The sequence below is a fragment of the Lissotriton vulgaris genome, chromosome 6 (assembly GCF_964263255.1).
Source record: "Lissotriton vulgaris chromosome 6, aLisVul1.2, whole genome shotgun sequence".
In the NCBI taxonomy this organism is placed as follows: domain Eukaryota; kingdom Metazoa; phylum Chordata; class Amphibia; order Caudata; family Salamandridae; genus Lissotriton; species Lissotriton vulgaris.
The window spans coordinates 1,919,624,402-1,919,642,910 of record NC_141694.1 but is presented as its reverse complement, the minus strand read 5'-3'; the positions used below and the strand labels follow the sequence as shown (position 1 = coordinate 1,919,642,910).

General features: G+C 45.9%; 1 pseudogene; it reads left to right on the top strand.

The window, feature by feature from the left end:
* The window catches only part of LOC147709924 (olfactory receptor 2D2-like), a 40,027-nt pseudogene extending 35,902 nt beyond the window's left edge, over positions 1-4,125 (top strand).
* Positions 4,126-18,509: the final 14,384 nt, after the last annotated feature.

Here is an 18,509-nt window from a genome sequence, read left to right as displayed (position 1 = left end):
CCAACATGGATTCATACCAGGAAGGTCAACAACTGACCATGTTCAAAGGGTGATCTCGTTGTTCGACTATGCGGAATCTTCAGGAGACCCTATGGCGCTTATACTTCTTGACGCAGAGAAAGCCTTCGATAGGGTCTCCTGGAGATTTTTATGGACGGCAATGTCCTATAGTTGAGTCAACGACAAATTTATTACGGCTGCTCGAGGACTTTATAATAAACCAAGTGCTAGAGTATTAGTCAATGGGCTCTTATCTGAAAACTTTGCAATCACAAGAGGAACCAGGCAGGGATGCCCCTGCTCACCGCTTTTACTTGCAATATATATCGATCCATTTATTCGATGGTTGGATAACTGTGTATGTATATCACCTATCACAATACGTAGGCATAATACTAAAACCTTGGCATATGCCGATTATATCGCGCTTGTCACCAGAGACCCCAGTATAGCTATGCCGGTGATAGAAGAGGACGCATACCTATTTGGATTGGTGTCTGGATATAAACTGAATTCTAATAAAACTCAGATTGTGTTAAACAACAAGATTGTGATGGGGGATCCAAGAGTGACTGAGGAGGCTGTATACCTAGGGGTAACAATAAGTGCAAAAATTCAAAACATTGTCGATATTCACTTAAAACCTCTGATTTCTCGAACCAAGAGGCAAATGGTCCGATTGGATAATTTACATCTAACTATAGGGGGCCGTTGTAATTTGATTAAGATGCTTTTTTTGCCTCAATTTTTATATTTCTTTAGGAACATCTGCCTCGAATTTCCTCCCCAAATCTTTAGGACTATCGATTCCATGCTTTCAAGCTTTATTTGGGGATATAAGAAACCCCATTGAGCTCTTAAAAGATTGGCACTACCGAATGAAAAGGGAGGTCTATCCCTACCGAACTTCAAATTGTATTACTGGGCCACTGTTTTAAAATACTGTGCCTACTTGATTTCGAATGGTAGTAATAGTCAAGAGATCCCGTCTCCTCAAGAACTTCTATTAGGAGAAGATTGTGCTGGTTGCTTTTGGCGACATACAAATGATAATTACTTTAAGAAAGTCAAATTTAAGACTATTTGAGGGGCGTATAAAGCATGGAGTAGCATTCGCAAGATGTTGGGGTTTGGGCGATTTTCATTTTACACACCAATGAATAGTAATAATGATCTACCACTAATATTTCATGATACCTGTATAAACAGATGGGTATCGGCGGGGATGGTGCAACTGGGCTGCTTTTATAAACAAGGCTGCCTCAAGATGTTTGATGATTTGCATGAGGAACATAATATTAGCCATAGGGATTTTTTTAAGTACTTGCAAGTTAGAGACTTTCTAACAAAGAAAACTGGTGGGCGGGAGAAATTCTTGAATAATCAATTGATTGATAATTTATGTAGAAAAAAGAAACTCCCAGGATCGGGGAAATCTATAAATATTTGAATTTAATGGCCCTAGATGATATGGAGAAACAATGCGCAATTTGGCAGGAACAACTGGAAGTACAGTCAAATATCCCCGCATAGCATATGACTTAGCTCTGAATTCATTGATGTCAATAAAGCTACAGGCACAATTTTATAAAACCTTATTCTGCCTATATTACACCCCTAAGAAAATTGCTAAATGGGGAACAGGGAAGGGAACAACATGTCCTCGCTGTGCATTATATGGGGCCGATATTATCCATATATTTGCTACATGTAACACTCTTACTAAGCTGATTAATGATATTTCGGAATTCCTATCAGAGGTCTGTCAAACAAGAATAGAAATCTCAACGGAGGAAATAATGCTTGGGGTTGCAAATCGGGAAGTGCAGACAAACACTCAGGGGCTAATATTTGTGGCCATGCTTCGACTTACAATTGCATCAGCTTGGTTAGATCCAGAGCCACCTGCATTTCAACAATGGAGGGCTAGGTTATTAGCCACCTGTAGTCTGGAGGTTGCAATTTATAAAAACAAAGGCGCTAAAAAAAGATTAACGGGCATGCGGATTTGGTCACCAATGCTATTGTGGATCCAGAGCCAAACATGATTGCATTTAGTGTATATAGTAATATTTACATGTATATTTCTTTGTACCCCTATAGCACAGTGAAAATTAACTGATGTTGTATGTATATAATAATAAGCATATAGTATTATATACACGTGTACTTCTCTTTATCTCTATAGCACATCTTGGATTATAGTATTATTTACATGTATATTACTTTGTACCCCTATAACGTAGCTAAGATTAACTGATGGTGTATGTATATAATAAGTATCTGGTATTAAGCACATGTAAATTTCTTTGGATCCCTATAGCACATTTTGGATTAATTTCTATTGTATGTTTATAACTAGTGGCTTACTTATTTATTTATTTATCTATATTTTTCTTTTTGACAGTCTCTTGGTCAGGGAAAAGGGGGGCGGGGAGGGGGGGAATGCATTTATTATGTAAAAATTGTCAATAAAAAGAATTTAAAAAAAAAGAAGAAAAGGCAAGGTTCAATGTCATCAGTGATCTAATGGGCATTGTCAGCATTCCATCCAATATTTGTTTGATGGAACACTTTTTGCCCTAAGTGGGACGGGTATGCCCAGATGTGGGTCCCGTGCTCTCCATGCCACTGGATTCAAGCTATCCTGGCTGATGTAGGGTGACATACCCTGAAACCGGTCCTAGGATGCTTGTTTATGGTCGGGGGAGGACCTGGCCTGGAAGTTGGGTCTGGACTGTTCCCATGGGGCACAGGGTCAAGACTGATTTGCATATGACTGGGTCTAAACTGGGGCGGCATGCTGAGCAAAAGAACAACTGATTTAACCCAGATCTTTTGACTGGGAAAAATGTTGGTATTGTCAGCATTCCGCCCATCATTTGTTTGCTGCATCCGTGATCGAATGTGCAGGCTCGTGAGCAGTGTATGGCAGGGGTATGAGTTATGGTGCTTGTAGCACATTATAGCTGGTGAATTTCAGAAGGCTTAGGTTTTGCAACAAAATCCTAATTTCCCCCTAAGTGTGGACTTTCCAAAGCATGTCATAATTTGTTTCAGATAGAAAACTAACTGTGCCCCATTGTTTGTTGTGCGGATTTATGTGATGCAGAGATTCATGGAGAACTAACACTCAGCATTTGTTTCACTTTGTTATCAGATCGCCGCCAGAAAATAGGATGCAAAGAGAGAAACCAAAGTGTGGTGAATGGACTCATTTTATTGGGGTTTTCCATTCCTTCTCAAATGAGGATTGTGCTGTTTTGTGTGTTCCTAATAACTTACCTGATCACCTTTGCCGCAAATGGCCTGATCATCAGGGTTGTTCAAGCAGATTCTCAGCTTCACTCTCCTATGTACTTCTTCATCTGCAACTTGTCCTTTTTAGATCTTTGTTTTTTAACCACAAACATTCCCACATGCCTGAAAGGCCTTCTCTCTCAATGGAACGCCATTTCATACTCGGAGTGTGTTGCCCAAATGTTAATCGGTCTTTCCTTGGGCTTTGCCCAGTTCATCCTCCTGGCAGTCATGGCGTGGGATCGCTACGTTGCCATCTGCAACCCTCTGAACTACTCACTCATTATGAGCAGAACCATCTGCATCCGGCTCTCCATCCTCCCCTGGGCCTTGGGATTGCTGCTGACTGTGGTGCAGATGCATTTCCTCATGAGTATACCATTCTGTGGGCACTATAAGATTGACCACGTCGTATGCGAAGTCGCAGCTTTCGTGCGATTGGCATGAGTAGACCTGCGCATCTTTGAAGTTGTCATGTTTTTGATGGGTTTGGTCGTTCTTGTGGTTCCGCTGTGCTTAATCATCTTCACGTATGTTTGCATCATCAGCACCATCCTGCGAATGCCGACAGCCTCTGGCCGACAGAAGGCCTTCTCCACCTGCAGCTCCCACCTGATGGTGGTGGCCCTCTTCTATGGAGCAGCCATGGTGATGTACATGAGACCGCGGTCCATGACCTCAGCACAGACGGACAAAGCCATTTCTGTCTTCTATGGGCTGGTGACTCCAGCACTCAACCCACTCCTCTACACTCTAAGAAACAAGGATGTAAAGGGGGCCATGAAGAAGCTGCTCAGAAGAAACATGCTCAAAACTATCATGTAGGAACTTGAAAGGTCATCAGAAGTGGAGACGTCTATGCAAAGCCTGCCAGTGACATCTTTGTGTTCTTCAAATCATTCACTTCTGATCCTCTACTGAATCAATATCTTAAAACTAAAATACACCCTGCAGACAAACACATAATTGCAATCTCTCCATATTCTCCAGATGTGGTGTGCTGCAGTGATTGTTTTTTTACTACACATGTCTGAATTTATTTAGATTTTACTTCTTTGGATACAGATGTGGGTCACTGAGATAGCACACCCATATTTGTCCATTGTCTATGTCGGCCTTGAGAATAAAATGTCCCACAGCGGTGACATTTTTAGAGAATGAAACAACATCACTTGTGACATTTTAGCCAACACATGATTTTAAAAGCAATAGGCTAGCTGGTGAATGGCGTGAAAATATCAGACCATTGCAGGTGGGACACCGTCCTGACCCATAAGTCTAGGTGACTCGGCCTGCAAGGACTGACTCTCCCAGGTGAAAGCCATGGATTCGTCTGCCCCTCACTGGGTTGTAATGGTTCAGTCCACAGGAGCCCAAGACTCCTTCCCCCGGTCTAATGCCACTCTGCCCAGGTTAGACGAAGCTGCTCTGTTTGGTGACTGGGCCTACATGGTGGTCCCATAATCACTCCACAAACCTGAGGGGCCTGAGAGTCCTCCCCAGTCTGAAGCCACCCTGCTGTCACCCCAACCCAGTCCCACAGGGTCAGTGACTTCTATCTCCTGGTGCCCAGGCCTGGTGAGCTAAGGATGGTTAAGCCTCTATATATCATCCCTCCTCCCTTGCGCCAGCCTGGGAAGCCCATTTGCCTCACTTATTTAGTGGAGGCTTTCCGAACCGGGCGAGAGAGAAATCAGTTAGCTGCGCTGGCCAACCCTCTGGTCACTAGGTCCCACCCGACCTGGCCAATAGAGGACTCCTTCCTAGAGACACCAACTGACTTCCTTTTCAGCAAATCTAAGGGTGCCTGCCTGTGATCCTGCTGACCTGTGAGGAGCATGCCCCTGCCAGTGCTCCAGGCAGTTCTGGGTGGTGACGGGAGTTCAAGACAGTTTTTGCTTTTCTGCTCCACAAAGTGTTTCTGTACTTCTTAAGCTCACCTTGGGATACCTGGATTATTGTTTAACAGCTGTACTGCCCCGGTCAAACCCCACACCTGCTACTGTCCCTGAGTGGGTCACAGCCAGCAAGTGCCACATGCTTGGAGCCAGAATTGATAACCCCACATGACTTACACCCACCCTGCCCCCAAGCAGGTACGCAAACAAACACTATTAGCAGTGGTATTTCACCAGTGGTGAAAGTGACAAAACATGCAAACAAGGACTTTGACAAACACCAAAGGCAACATAAGTCTGTTATAAATTCCCTGATATCTACATCTCAAGGTCTGACAGTGAAAATGCAAAATAAACATGTAAGTCTGAATTGATGTTTTCTCGTCAATATGGTTCCTAATGGTTATGATTCAGATTAAGTGAAAAGTGTCCCCGTGTATGGTAAATGTCAATGGTCAATCCTTTAAAATCCTAATGAATGTCCATCCAATCTAAGAGGTCTTTACTCCAAGTTATTTCAAAAGGTTGTTTACAACAGGGACATGGCTGGGTTGATCCTGCGCACAGCCATATTATATATTGCAGATGAATCAATCATAATAACGCTCAAAGGATAAGAGGTGGTCACTCTTCACTTCCAAGTTAGAGACAAAAGCCTCCTAAACATGTGCAAGATTATCTTGAGCAAAAAGTCCAAATTATGAACGTCAGCAAGTTGTTGGCATAGATATTATCTCCACTTTTTTTCCAGTTTTGAAGTACATTCAAATCATCCAAAGAGATAGTGTGCCCACATGCGTTTCGTCTGTGGTGTGTATATGACTGACTTAATCAGGGCTTCAAAAGAGTATCATAACCATTCTTAGCAGTCATATATTACAACCTCAATGCCTAATCAATAACACCATAGAGACCACAGTGAAGAGCACAAACCACACAGAAAGAGAAGGCTCATACATGAAACCTCTGTAGTTTATTACTAAATGAACACCCTCCATATGCGACCTTAGTTGCATATGAGCAGCCATGAAAAGATCGTAATAAAATGAGAGAAGGTAATATAAAGATGACATTGGGGTGTGGCCAAGATGGCGGCCGGAGCAGACGTGTAGGCGAGTGGCTCCTCGTCCCGATCCCCCTTTGTGCCCCCTTATAATTAGCTGAGCCCCCCACCTGCCTTCTAAGCGACGATCCATGAAGCCGCGGGTGGGCGATGACCTGATCGGGGTCGGCAGAGCACCTAAGATCCGCTCCTGAAGCGAAGGTCGGCACGGACCGGAGAGATGCCAGGAGGATGGCCGGGCTCTCTGGTGGCCCACTGGCGGACTGCTTCCTGATCCCGGGCTAACTGGAGCCCGGACGAGAATTGCCCCCACTGGTGGACGCTGCCCAACCGGAGCCGGGACAGAACGAGTGGTGAGAAGAGCTGGGTCCCGCCGACACAGGTCCATCAGAAGCGCGCTGGTGAGCGGGCACCGGACGATGCTAATTTAGTCCCCAGCTCGGGACTATACGGGCGGACCCTCCAGCGGTCAAAACTGCGACCGCCCGACACAGCGAAGCGTCTGCCAGAGGAGGCCATTGCAGAGGTGAGGAGCAAAGAGTGGGGTAGACTCGAGGGGCCTGGTGATCGTGCCCCCGGCAAAAGGAGTGGCGGGGCCCTCTCAGAATCAGGCCTGCAGCGCCGCAAGAAGCCAGAATCGGGCGGCACACGGCTGAGTGGTTCAGTGTTGGCTGGAAACAGAACCCCGGGCGATTGAGAGGCGAGGCCGCACTGGGTCCCCAAGAAGTACCGGGGTGGAGTTGTGGGCTCTGCCCTCGTGGGTCGCACTGATTCAGGGGGCGTAAATCGAGCCCCCTGCGCGAGGCCTAGCAGGGCCTGCCCGACCCCGGACCCCGTAGCACAACTGGGGCGCGGACCCAAGGGCACGTGGAGGGCCCAATAGTACCTACAAGGGCGGGGAATCCGAGTAGCGAGAGGTGAGGAGCAAAGAGTGGGGCAGACTCGGGGGGCCTGGCGATCGTGCCCCCGCCGTGAGGAGTGGCGGGGGCCTCTCAGAATCGGGCTCGCAGTGCCGCAAGAAGCCAGAATTGGGTGAAACACGGCTGAGTGGTTCATTGTCGGCTGAAAAGAGAACCCAGGGCCGGCTGAGAGACGAGGCCGCACTTGGTCCCCAAGAAGCACCGGGGTGGAGTTGTGGGCTCTGCCCTCGAGGGTCGCACTGATTCGGGGGCGGAAATCGGGCCCCCGGCGCAAGGCCTAGTGGGGCCTTGCCGACCCCGGACCTTGTAGCACAACTGGGGCGCAGACCCCAGCGCACGCAGAGGGCCCAAGAGTATCTACAAGGCCGGGGTACCTGAGTAGCAACTCCGGGAGCCGCAGGAGTGATAGCTGCAGCCAGACTGCGGGAAAGAGGCTCCGGGGAGCGAGAACTGGTGCTCCGCAGGGTCCGGCCCACCAGCATCCAACACCACCAGACTCGGGGCACAGTAAGCAGCAGGAGGCGACAGAACCCTGAGTTGGTGACAGGAGCTACACGCAAAGACGACAGGGTGCACTAGGTGAAGTCCACGGAGTGGGACAGTATAAGACCGACAGACATTTCGCTCCAAGCCGCACGCCTCTTCCCGGCCTGGACTCGCCCCGGACAGGAGTCTGCTGCGGGGCTCAACTGGCCATCCCTCCCACGCGTCAGGCTTTCCCACACTGGCGCACTTGTGGACCTCCAGGGCGTGAGTGGCCATAAGTCACGCCATGTCAAACCGCAAGGGAGGACGGACGATCCCCGACATGCTAGCCAGGGGCACCCCCAAAGGATCGAAGAGTCCTGAGCAGGGACAGCCACCGGAGCACCTTAAAGTACAGCCGGAAGGAGAGATCCCATCACGAGGGCCTTCATGGAGACGCTCTTCAGCACTCTTAGGGAAGACTTCCAGACACTTAAACAGGAAATGACGGGGGAGCATAGGGAGCTCAGGCGTGAAGTCGATGGCCTGGGAGAACGTGTGGCGGCAGTGGAGGACTCAGTGAGCAATAGGAGCGGGGAGATCGAACTCCTGCAACAGGAGATCATTAGGCTGCAGGGCCAGCAAACAGACTTGCAGGCGCACGATGAGGACCTTGAGAGCCGCTCCAGTCGCTATAACATACCGGTCTGGGGGGTGCCATCTAACTTGGAGGGGGGTGACATGACGGCCTTTCTGCAGGAGCTGTTCCGGAGCATACTGGGGGAGCAGGAGGACTTCGAGGTCCGGATAGACCGAGCACACAGAGTTGGCCTAGCACGCCGGGCTTCGGCTCCACTCCCTGACATCCTGGCATTCTTGCCTGACTACCCACTAAAGGAACGCATTCTTCAAATGGCGAGGCAGAAACAACCTCTTTCAATTTCCGGGTCTACGCGGTGGCGCTCTTTCAGGACCTGTCGGCTATCACACTGCAGAAAAGGAGGTCATTCAGGGTGGTTACGACCTTCTTGAGGGACAAAGGAATCCCCTATTCCTGGGGCCACCCCTTCAGACTCATCTTTAAATGGGAAGGGGCCCTCGGTCAACTTCGATCCCTACAGGACACTTGTGCACTGCTGGGTATCACCCTGGAGACTGAAGACAGAGAGGAGAGTTCATCCAGGTGGTCCACCCCAGCGCCCTCTCAGAACAGAACAGGAGACGACTGGCAGTGGGTGAGGCGAAGGTGCACTCACAAAAAGATTCGCAAGCCGAACTCCGCAACCATAGCTCAAGAGCACGCGGCAGCAGTCCAAGAGGTCGCCAAGGACACCTCCGCTGGGACATGATGTGCTACTGGTGGGGGTTTTGAATGAATGCCTTCTCCTAGCAAGGGGCCGGGAGGGACGGGGCGGGGGGCCACCGAGGTTGCCTCGATTACACGTTTTCCCACTTTGACACGATACCACGGACCTGCAGAGAGAGACTGCACAGGACCGGGACAATGATTCCTAGTTTGGCGTTTGAGTTTCTCCGGGAGTTCCTTGTTGGGGTTAGAGGGGGATCCCGGTGGGACTTGGGAGAGGGGTTGGCGGGGGTTGGGGAGGGAGAGGAGGCGGGAGGCGAAGGAAGGGTCGAATTGCGGGTGAGGAAGGAAGAGAGGGAGGAAGGACGGGGGTTGGTCTTTTAGGGTTGGGAATTGGGGGTTGGTAGTCGTGGGGGGTCCAGAGCTCCAGTCTTGCATACACAATGGTCACACTTTTGCACTGTTTAGGTCTTGCGGCTCCGGGGACCCCCTCTCACTCATTGCTGAAGGTTGCTTGCCGGGTCCAATAGCCTCATCCCATCATCTCACATGCCATGATGCCTAACACCTTTACAGTATTGACACTCAATGTGCGGGGACTCAACAATCCAGTTAAGAGACGTGCGATCCTCTCTTCATTGGAAAATGCACACGCGGATATCTGCCTCCTTCAGGAAACGCACTTGCTGGCCCGAGACTGTCACAGGTTTTCGCACACGAGCATTCCTGGGACAATACTTCTCCTGTGGGTCCACCAAAACTGCCGGGGTAGCATTTCTAGTAGCAAAACATTTTAAAGGGGATGTCCTTCACAAACTAGCAGAGATAAGGGGCAGACTCCTGGTATACCGTTTAGCCCTGGGAGGAGTGACTTTCACAATAGGCTCTTTGTACAGTCCCAATGGTGGTCAGGAGAAATTCCTACACACTGCCCTCACAGAAATAGCGGCGACTACGGATAGACAAAATATAATAGGCGGGGACTTGAATGTCGTGTTTGACGTGACCTTAGATAGGTCTTCTCCACGCACCTTCCACCCTAGAAGCCTCTCAACCGCTTGCACTAACAGGCTATGAGATCTTGATTTACACGACCTCTGGCGGCAGCGGCACCCTGGGGAAAGAGAATATTCCCATTATTCCACAGCACATAAAACGCACGCCCGCATAGATCATTTTCTAGTGACGAGCCTGGTGTGTTCTCTCACCTCCTCGGTGGATATGGGAGTCATATCCTTGTCGGATCACGCCCCGGTCTCCATGACAGTTACCACCCCACCGTCTCCACCGCCTCCTAGAGTGTGGCGCCTCCGAGACACACTCTTGCATAGACAAGATGTGGTAAAACAAGTACAGGAATCCATACGGGACTTCCTACAGCACAATGCGAACTCGGACACCACGTTAGCAACCTAGTGGGCCGCATTGAAAGCTGTCCTTCGGGGAGTATTTATCGCAATCTCCTCGGCTGACAACCAAATGCGGGCAGAAAAAAGGGAGGAACTCACTCTAAAAGTGCAGGAACTAGAATGCATGCACCAACGGACCGGGGCCCCAAGAGTCTGGAAACAGCTCAAGGTGGCGCGGGGTCATCTCGCAGCTCTTGACACCGACTGGGCAGAATAGGCGGCACTGAGGCTGAAACACGCCTATTACAGTGGTGGTGATCGTGTAGTGTAGTTCCTAGTTTCCCACTAGGCCCTGCGCATTGGAATAACATAAACAGTAGTATCGACGTGGAACTGCGGATATTCCAGGCCTCCACTGACTATGCTAAACTTAATTGGGTTGTGTTACCAACTAGCTCAGAGGTCACTGGAAACTTTCTTCTCTGCATAGGAAGTGATCAGCTTCCTTGGCACAGACAAGAAGGGATTCAGTTTTCCAACAACCGTGCAACATGACAACTTTGCTCCTCAGATCAAGAGTCAATCTCTAGGGTCGTGTGAAACAATAGACATGTATTTCACTCAGTCAGTCTAGTGCAGTTTACGGGCGTTTGTCAATAAAGGGTTACCATTTATTGAACAGTCTTTCTTCTCGTACAAGAGAAATGTATTGCCACAATTGCAATAATTGTTATTATAAAAAGTACGTACAGTAAGATAAGTATTGCGAAATAGAACTGTAAAAGCATTGATATGGTTTCTTAGCCATACAATGGTTTAAAAGTAATAAAACATATATACAGTCATATATACATTAGGCTAACATACTCAACTGGTGCTTCTAACTAAGCCTACCCCAGTGTGCCTGACCTAAGCCTAACACGTGAAAAGGGGAGTAAGTAAGTAGCTTTAAGTTAAGTTGGTTTTGCCAAGGTTTGTTTCAAGAATTCTCGTCTAAGGGTTTAGTCAACACCATACCTCTGAATAGAATGATGGAGGATTGGTATCTCCTTCAGGGGTCTCTCTCGATATCCCAGTCACCCGCGAGGGTAAACCGGAAGCGCCGGGACTGGATTTCTCTGCACGAGAAAGGCAGCGGCTTCTCTCAGCGCGTCGAGGAAGGAGGGGTGACAGCGTCCGCGGGCAGCTGGAATCTGCTGGATGTCTTCGCAGAGGACGACTGTTCAGCTCCTTAAGCGTACTGCACCATAGTTCGCGCTGTAGCGGCGATAATGGTAATCAGCAGCTTCACCACCACAGGATAGCAGGCTGCAGCGACAGAGTGCTAGATTTACCAACACAGGGTCATGCAGGCAGCTGGCATCAGCAACAGGCAACAAACTTGCATTGCTTAAGGCAACGTTGGTAATATTTATACCTGACAGGTGCCGGGTTTGACACAAGTTTGCTGGACATAAGACGTCAATTAAAGATGTCACTAGGAAGTGATGGTTATCAGTTGCTCATTAGAGTTCCATTACTAATCAAAACATAGCAAGCGGGGATTTCCAGGTTTGCTAAGTTTTTATCTTGTTGAAGAACTCGGAGTGTTATCTAGGAATATCAGATAGTGACTGCTGCTCTGTCATTGCACTAATTGGTCGCAAAGGAAGTAGCAGAGAGTCATGCTGGAATGTGGCTCTGTTCGTGTGAGGCCAGAGATGACTTTTCAGAAAATCGCACTTGAACGGTTATGCCAATATAGGGAATAAATGGATTTATAGCCGAATAGGGGCATAAGGTCACAGTATCGATCAGGAACCTAGATAAGCACGCAACACCCACTCCACGTTTTCATGTCCATCAAAATTACTAAAACTAAGCAATAAGATGCATGTGTAACATTGCCCACCCCAAAATACATAAATGCATTCGAAATAGGCGTACTTGTAATACATGGAATTTAGGTACTGTACGTTTTTTAAAGCATAGTAATCATTCAAGAAATCATTGCATTTGAAATCAATGAACGATTATGCGAAAGGAATTACACATGAAGTATCTCTGACAGAAGAAAGGCGAGATAAATCATCACATAAAAATGCATTGTAATAACATGTGTGCTAGAGGCTGGTGTAACGTTGTTATGTCTCTAGATGTGTTTAGAAATAGAAGTGTGAAGCTTCTGTTCTCTAAGAATAGTTTTTACATTAAGCAAAGAATTGTTCGTGCCAAAAATGGTCAATATTAGAAAAATTGTCCAATTAAAAAAAAATAGATTTCCAAAGCTCTTGGCAGTTTTTGTTGATCAAAACTGAAGGCCGAATTCAGAGTTCATGGGAACACTGTGTGTCGGAAAGCTTCTAAAAGTTATTGTTTCTCTGTGGGTGAGAACATCGTATCAGACAGGCTCTCAAAGAATTGGTCTACAAATTCAGGTGATAGTTCAACCAAATTAGATAGCGCTGTAACTTGGCAGGTGTGAGAATGATTGCTGTCATCGAAGGCAGGACCAGCAATGCTCACTAAACGTTGTACCTGGATGATGTTGCTTTTGTCACTCGCTCCACTGTTACCACTTGGCTGTAGCACAGGAGTCTCCACGAATGCCGTCATCAGGATTGGTAGCCGCTGGGGACAACACAATGCGTGAGCCGTTATTGGACTGAGCAAAGTATCGACGTCCATTGGTACTGCTGATGGAAGTGAAAGACAGATGTCCAACACGCATTCATCGCTGCAAAGAATACACCGTAGCACAGGTAAAATGCAATTTTGCCATATCGGTCTGAATGAAAGGAACCAGGTCATGTTTAGATCTCTCAGCCTGGCCAATCCGAGGACGTTAGTTATCCTGTCCCGGTAGCGTATTGCTAGGATTGTCTCTTCCATTCCCATGGGAGCTATGTCTGAGCAGAGGCTTGCCATAATGTAGCAGGAGGGTCAAAAATAGAATCCCTGCAACGAGTCCCAAAAATAGTGGTATGCCGCCAAAAATGGAGTGCACAAAATTAGGAAAGATTCCCAAAATTGCCTGGAAGGGTGTTAGCAGTCCCGTAAAGACTGTCTTAAATGTGCCTGTGATGCTTGTTGCACTAGACATGTTAAGGAGTTGGCTGAAAATTTCTACGAAATGCACGGGGCAATTTGTTGATAAAAGGTCATGAACCTCAGTAGCTGTCCTTGCGACTAGAAGATCATACGTCTCTTTAGATGACGTTATAGGCACTGTTGTCTGTAAAAGTACAGATTTCATTTTGCTTAATGTATCAATTCGTATAGAATAGAGATTCAGACGAGGCCAGAGGGGAGTCACTATGTCTGGAGGCCCGCTCGGGAACAATGCTTGCATACAACATTTGACCATGGATGTCACTTCTACTAGATAACTTTTCCCTGGCGCGAGGCCACAACATCTGTGATCCGTTCTAAGAATGTAACTCCTGTTCGCGAGTTGCATAAAGAAGGGCTCTATCTGAGTTGCAGGTGTGACTAGCTGGTGGCATGAAAGGTTGTTTGAATTTCCATCACATGCTCCGTGTAAATTAATACCCTGACACAAAAGTATACCGCTTAGTGAGTGTTTACAGTTGTCACCACTAAGAAATACATTTTTGTCACTGTCACTATAGCAAGAATGAGTGTATGGCAATTTCCATTCGGATTTTACATATCCTTTACCCAATTGTTCATACTGGCCAGCAGGTATGTACTCAAGGCACTTTTTAAATCGGAAAGTTGTTATCGGAATTGTGATAATTCCGTGTATTATCCATTCAATGACAGGACTCTCTGACATTGTCAATGGTAATCTCTCGAGTTTTTCGATGCTCAGGATTGTATAGTCTGCTCCTTTCTGTGCCAAACTGATCTGTTTATCAGTAAGGTTAAAAATGGAAAATAATGACGTTGTGTTGATTAAACGCCAAGGCACATAGCCTGAACGAAGATTTTGCAGCGTCCAGCCTAATTCTATAATAGAGCGTAATTGAGATTGGCCATGTTGTAACATTAGCAAATCTCTGTCTATCACATCAAAGGCAGAGGATACAATATTGTCCAAAGAATATATTCTGGAAGACAGAGTCGTTAACCCATTGTCTACCACAGAAAGTGATTTCTCCAAATTAATACGATCAATTTCTCGTATTTTTTCAGCAGTTTCAATTTGCTTTACTTTCCAAGCCTCGTTGTAAGCAGCATAGATACTGGTCGCTATGAAACGCTTTTGACGCTGTTTGCGTGGTCCAAGAATGAAATCGCGCAAATCAGCACCATCTTTTAATAAAGACAAGTGTTGCTTAATTTCAGCCAGTGTGGATGTAGTTAGCCATTCTAGGCAGAGTTTCCCTACACTGTATGTTGTTATAATCCCTGGATGTTGTCTCTGGGAATATCTCGAGTCTAATCTGGTCATTTTTAACCCCTGTGTTTTATTCAGGAACCTGTCTTGACAGCTATTTGTGTCTGTAGGCCAGATTAACCACTTTTCCAATCAGGATGTGTTCTGTTGAAATGTAAAATTTGTGACACGTCTAACTCAATATCTGTGGTTGCATTTTCAGGTATTGGCTTTGGTATAGACGGTGTTTTAAGGTCTTTGATTTTAGCTAGGCCAAGACAAGATGTTTGGTGTATTGTGTCGTTTAAAAATAACATTTGTTCAGGTATCATGCAGGTTCTAAATAGTGCTTCAATGCCTTGCACCTGCCAATCTTTTGTACCCCAAATTGTTTTCGTTTCAATATTATTTTTCCAATAATCAAAACCAAATGTCATCATTTTGTCATAAAATGCTTCTGAATATATCAATTTAGAATTTGTCAGCATTGTTTTCATTCCTGTTTTATCTAACAGTTTGTAATAAAACGTTTCTGCATCACTGGTGTTAAACCCTGAGAAGTATTTGAATTTCTCAAAAAATGCTTTAGAACTGCTTTTAGGTGGTGTAGAACAATGTTCCCATTGATTATACATAAAAACATTTCTAGGCTGTGCAGATTTATGCAAGTAATGATCCCCATAGTGGGTGTAACAGAATAACTGCTCATAACTAGATGAACCTTATAAATAATCATTATCTGTGAATCTAGCTGACATTACTAAATCAGACATCATGTCATTAATACTGTTAAAGTCCCAATCATCAGAGAATGTACTTGGTGTCACAAAGTCACTTAAGGAAACCTTTAGTTGATGAGGATACTTCAGGATTTCGACCGGACCATATATCTCATAGTCTGTTTTCTCCCATACTACCCCACCAGGTATTGGAATTGCTGTGACATTTACTGTTGACAGTTCTCTTTTCTTCACGTGGGATGATCTGTGTGGTTTCAGGACTAGGTTGATGTTCTGACTTGCTGTGTCCATTCAATTGTAATGAACTTCCCTAAAATTAAAACTAAAATTAGGCATAGTAGGAGTATGAAAACCCCTGAGATAATCCAATGCTCAATCAACGGTGAATCCAGATATAGTTCTTTGATTTGTTGAAGGAGTCCTGTTGTATTTTCTTTAGAATACTTTTTTGTTTCTGGCATAACTTCGGGGTCATTTAAATCTTCAGAGAAGTTGTCGAAGTTGATGAAATAACCAGAGGCAGTTCTGTCAATTGATGGGATTGTTCTTTCAATCTGTCTCTCGGTAGCACTTTCTGATGCCACATCATTGTAGACTGGTGTTGTTTCTTGACAAACTGTTTCAATCTGTGTTTCAAGAGGCACTAGTTCCATGGCATTATTGCATAGTCCTTCATTGTGCACTGCAGGCTGATCGAATGTGATTAGTCTTTCAGTTTGAACCTCTTGGATTGTTGCAAGTTTGGGTATTCTGTTGTTTCTTGGGAGTCCACTGGGCCTACTGTTGATTATAGGCCACATGCTTGTGGTTTTACCAGATCGATAGACACGACTCTGTTCTCCTTTTTACCAGCAAGGGGCGGTAGCACAACTGATCTTGTTCCGGTGACTGCTAAGACAGGTACTGCTTTTCTGTAAGAAGGCCCAAATTCCTTCTTAACCGCGATCTTTTCTCTGACTAGATCCCCAATCTTTGGAATCCAGACAGGCCTTGCTGGGGCTGTTGCGGGTGGTGCCTCGTCAGTGGTACTTGGCTGTTGCTTTAACTTTATGTTGCTTAATGATTTTCTTGTTTCATTCAGTTCCTGTAAAACAGCCAAACGGTCTTTTACATCAAAGTGCGTTGTTTCTTCTTGTACCACTGACATCTGACTGTCGAGGTCCTGAACGCGCATTCTAATTCCGAACAATAGTTCGTATGGGCTGAAACCTTTTAGAGAATTTCTTGGCATGTTGTTAAGACTAGTCTGGACACTTATTAAATGTTTGACCCACCCAGCGCCTGAACCTAATACCTTCGCTGTTATAGACTGCTTTATGTCACGGTTTTTTCTTTCTACCACACTATTCCCTTCGGGGTGCGATGGACAAGAATACCGCAACCCAATTCCCATGCTAGCCATGGCCTCCCTATAAGCTCGAGAGCTGAAAGCAGGACCCTGGTCAGAATGGAACGTGGTAATTGCGTATGTGCCGATATTGACTCGCAAATCTTTTATAACCGTTCTAGCGTCAGCCGAGCGCTGGTGGCCTCATTTTTTTAGTGCTTTTCGTCTTAACTGTTAATAGGACGCAGGATGGGGTGTAGGCAGCGTTACGCTCTTTCTGACTGGTAGCCGGTAGCAAGGTTCCTTACTGCGATCCCTATTACAGTTCTCACAGTTGTTTGCATATATTTGGTGTTCTACACTCATTCCCGGCCACCAGAATACTGATTGTAATTCAGTCAGTGATTCCTTGATCTCTCTGTGCCTTAGACCCAAACCCATGTGTGCGTCTACTATTAAAAATATTCTCCTGTTCATGTTTGGAATTACTCTGTCCCCCACTCCAGGGATTCGAGCAAAAGGAACGGAGTTTGCATCGATTATGTATGCATAATTGAGTGGATAGTTTACGGGTAGTGCTGCACAGTCTCCTTTTACGGTCGTTTTTACTGCCAGCATGGTTTCCCCGTCTATGTATTTATCTGTACGCTTTTTTGTGGCTACGGAAGCCGGTTTAGTTGCTTCCGCTTTGGCTGTATTAGCCAATGAATTCCCTGCAACGTGAACGCCATCACGTCGAAGACTCTGTGCGTGAATCACGTGAGTCTTTTGTAGTTCTTTGTGTAAAAGAGCTACCTGTTTCCAGAGCAATTTATGCTTTATTGTGGCACCTGTGTCATCTTTGTAGTCGTTTTCGATCCAACTCTGCAGTTTATTGTTGTAAGAGTTGATGCAAAAATGAGAATCGCACACTATAAGTGTCAGGAATTCGCGTTCTGCATTTTCGAGCGCCATCTTTAAACATCTGATTTCAGTTCTCTGAACCGAACAGTTTCTTACAGATTCATTTTTTGTTACTTTCGGTCTGAATTTACCGCACAGCCAACGACCTTTAATGATCGCACATGCTGCATCGTAGGATTTTCTCTCTACGTTGAAATGCTGTACAAAGCTATCTGTATAGATTATACAGGCGTATTGTGGGAGAGGCAGGATTTCGATTGGCAGAGGATATTCTTCTTCATATTCTAAATCATTCAGTTCTTCAAATTGCGGGGCGAAATAGTATTTCACGTCTTCCGCTCCTAGAGAATCTATGCACTGTATCCATTTCGGATCCAGTGACACTGTAGGCAGGTTTACTGGGCTGAATAGCGCTTCGAAGGCGGATTCCGCTGTAAGGATATTAATCCGTTTACCGTGTGCTAGTTCTCTTTCATTTGCTAATGCGATTTGCACTGCGTTCACAGTTCTTTCTGTGTGACTGAATGTTTTTTCTGCTTGTGTGTACAAGTGAGATTTAATTGAAATTGGTACCTTTTCTCCCTCATTAGAGGTTAGGTACGTGAATCCGCATCTTCCTGGGATGACTCGGATTACAAGATCACGTGTGTTGTCACGTGTATCTAATTTAGTTTTTGCTAACATGTCTGTTTGCAGTGATCTCAAAATCTCTGTGTGTTTTTGAGTCCAATTGATTTGTTTTAAATCAGGTTTTATTAGTTCGTAGAGAGGTTTAACCCTCTCTGCGTAATTTAGTATGTAAGTTCTTCCGAAATTCAGAAAACCTAGTATGGATTGTAAATTCTTCAGCGTTTTTGGAGCTTGGAGTACAGCGCACTTCTCTAAGAAGTTGTCCGCTAGGCTTTTCCCTTCACTTG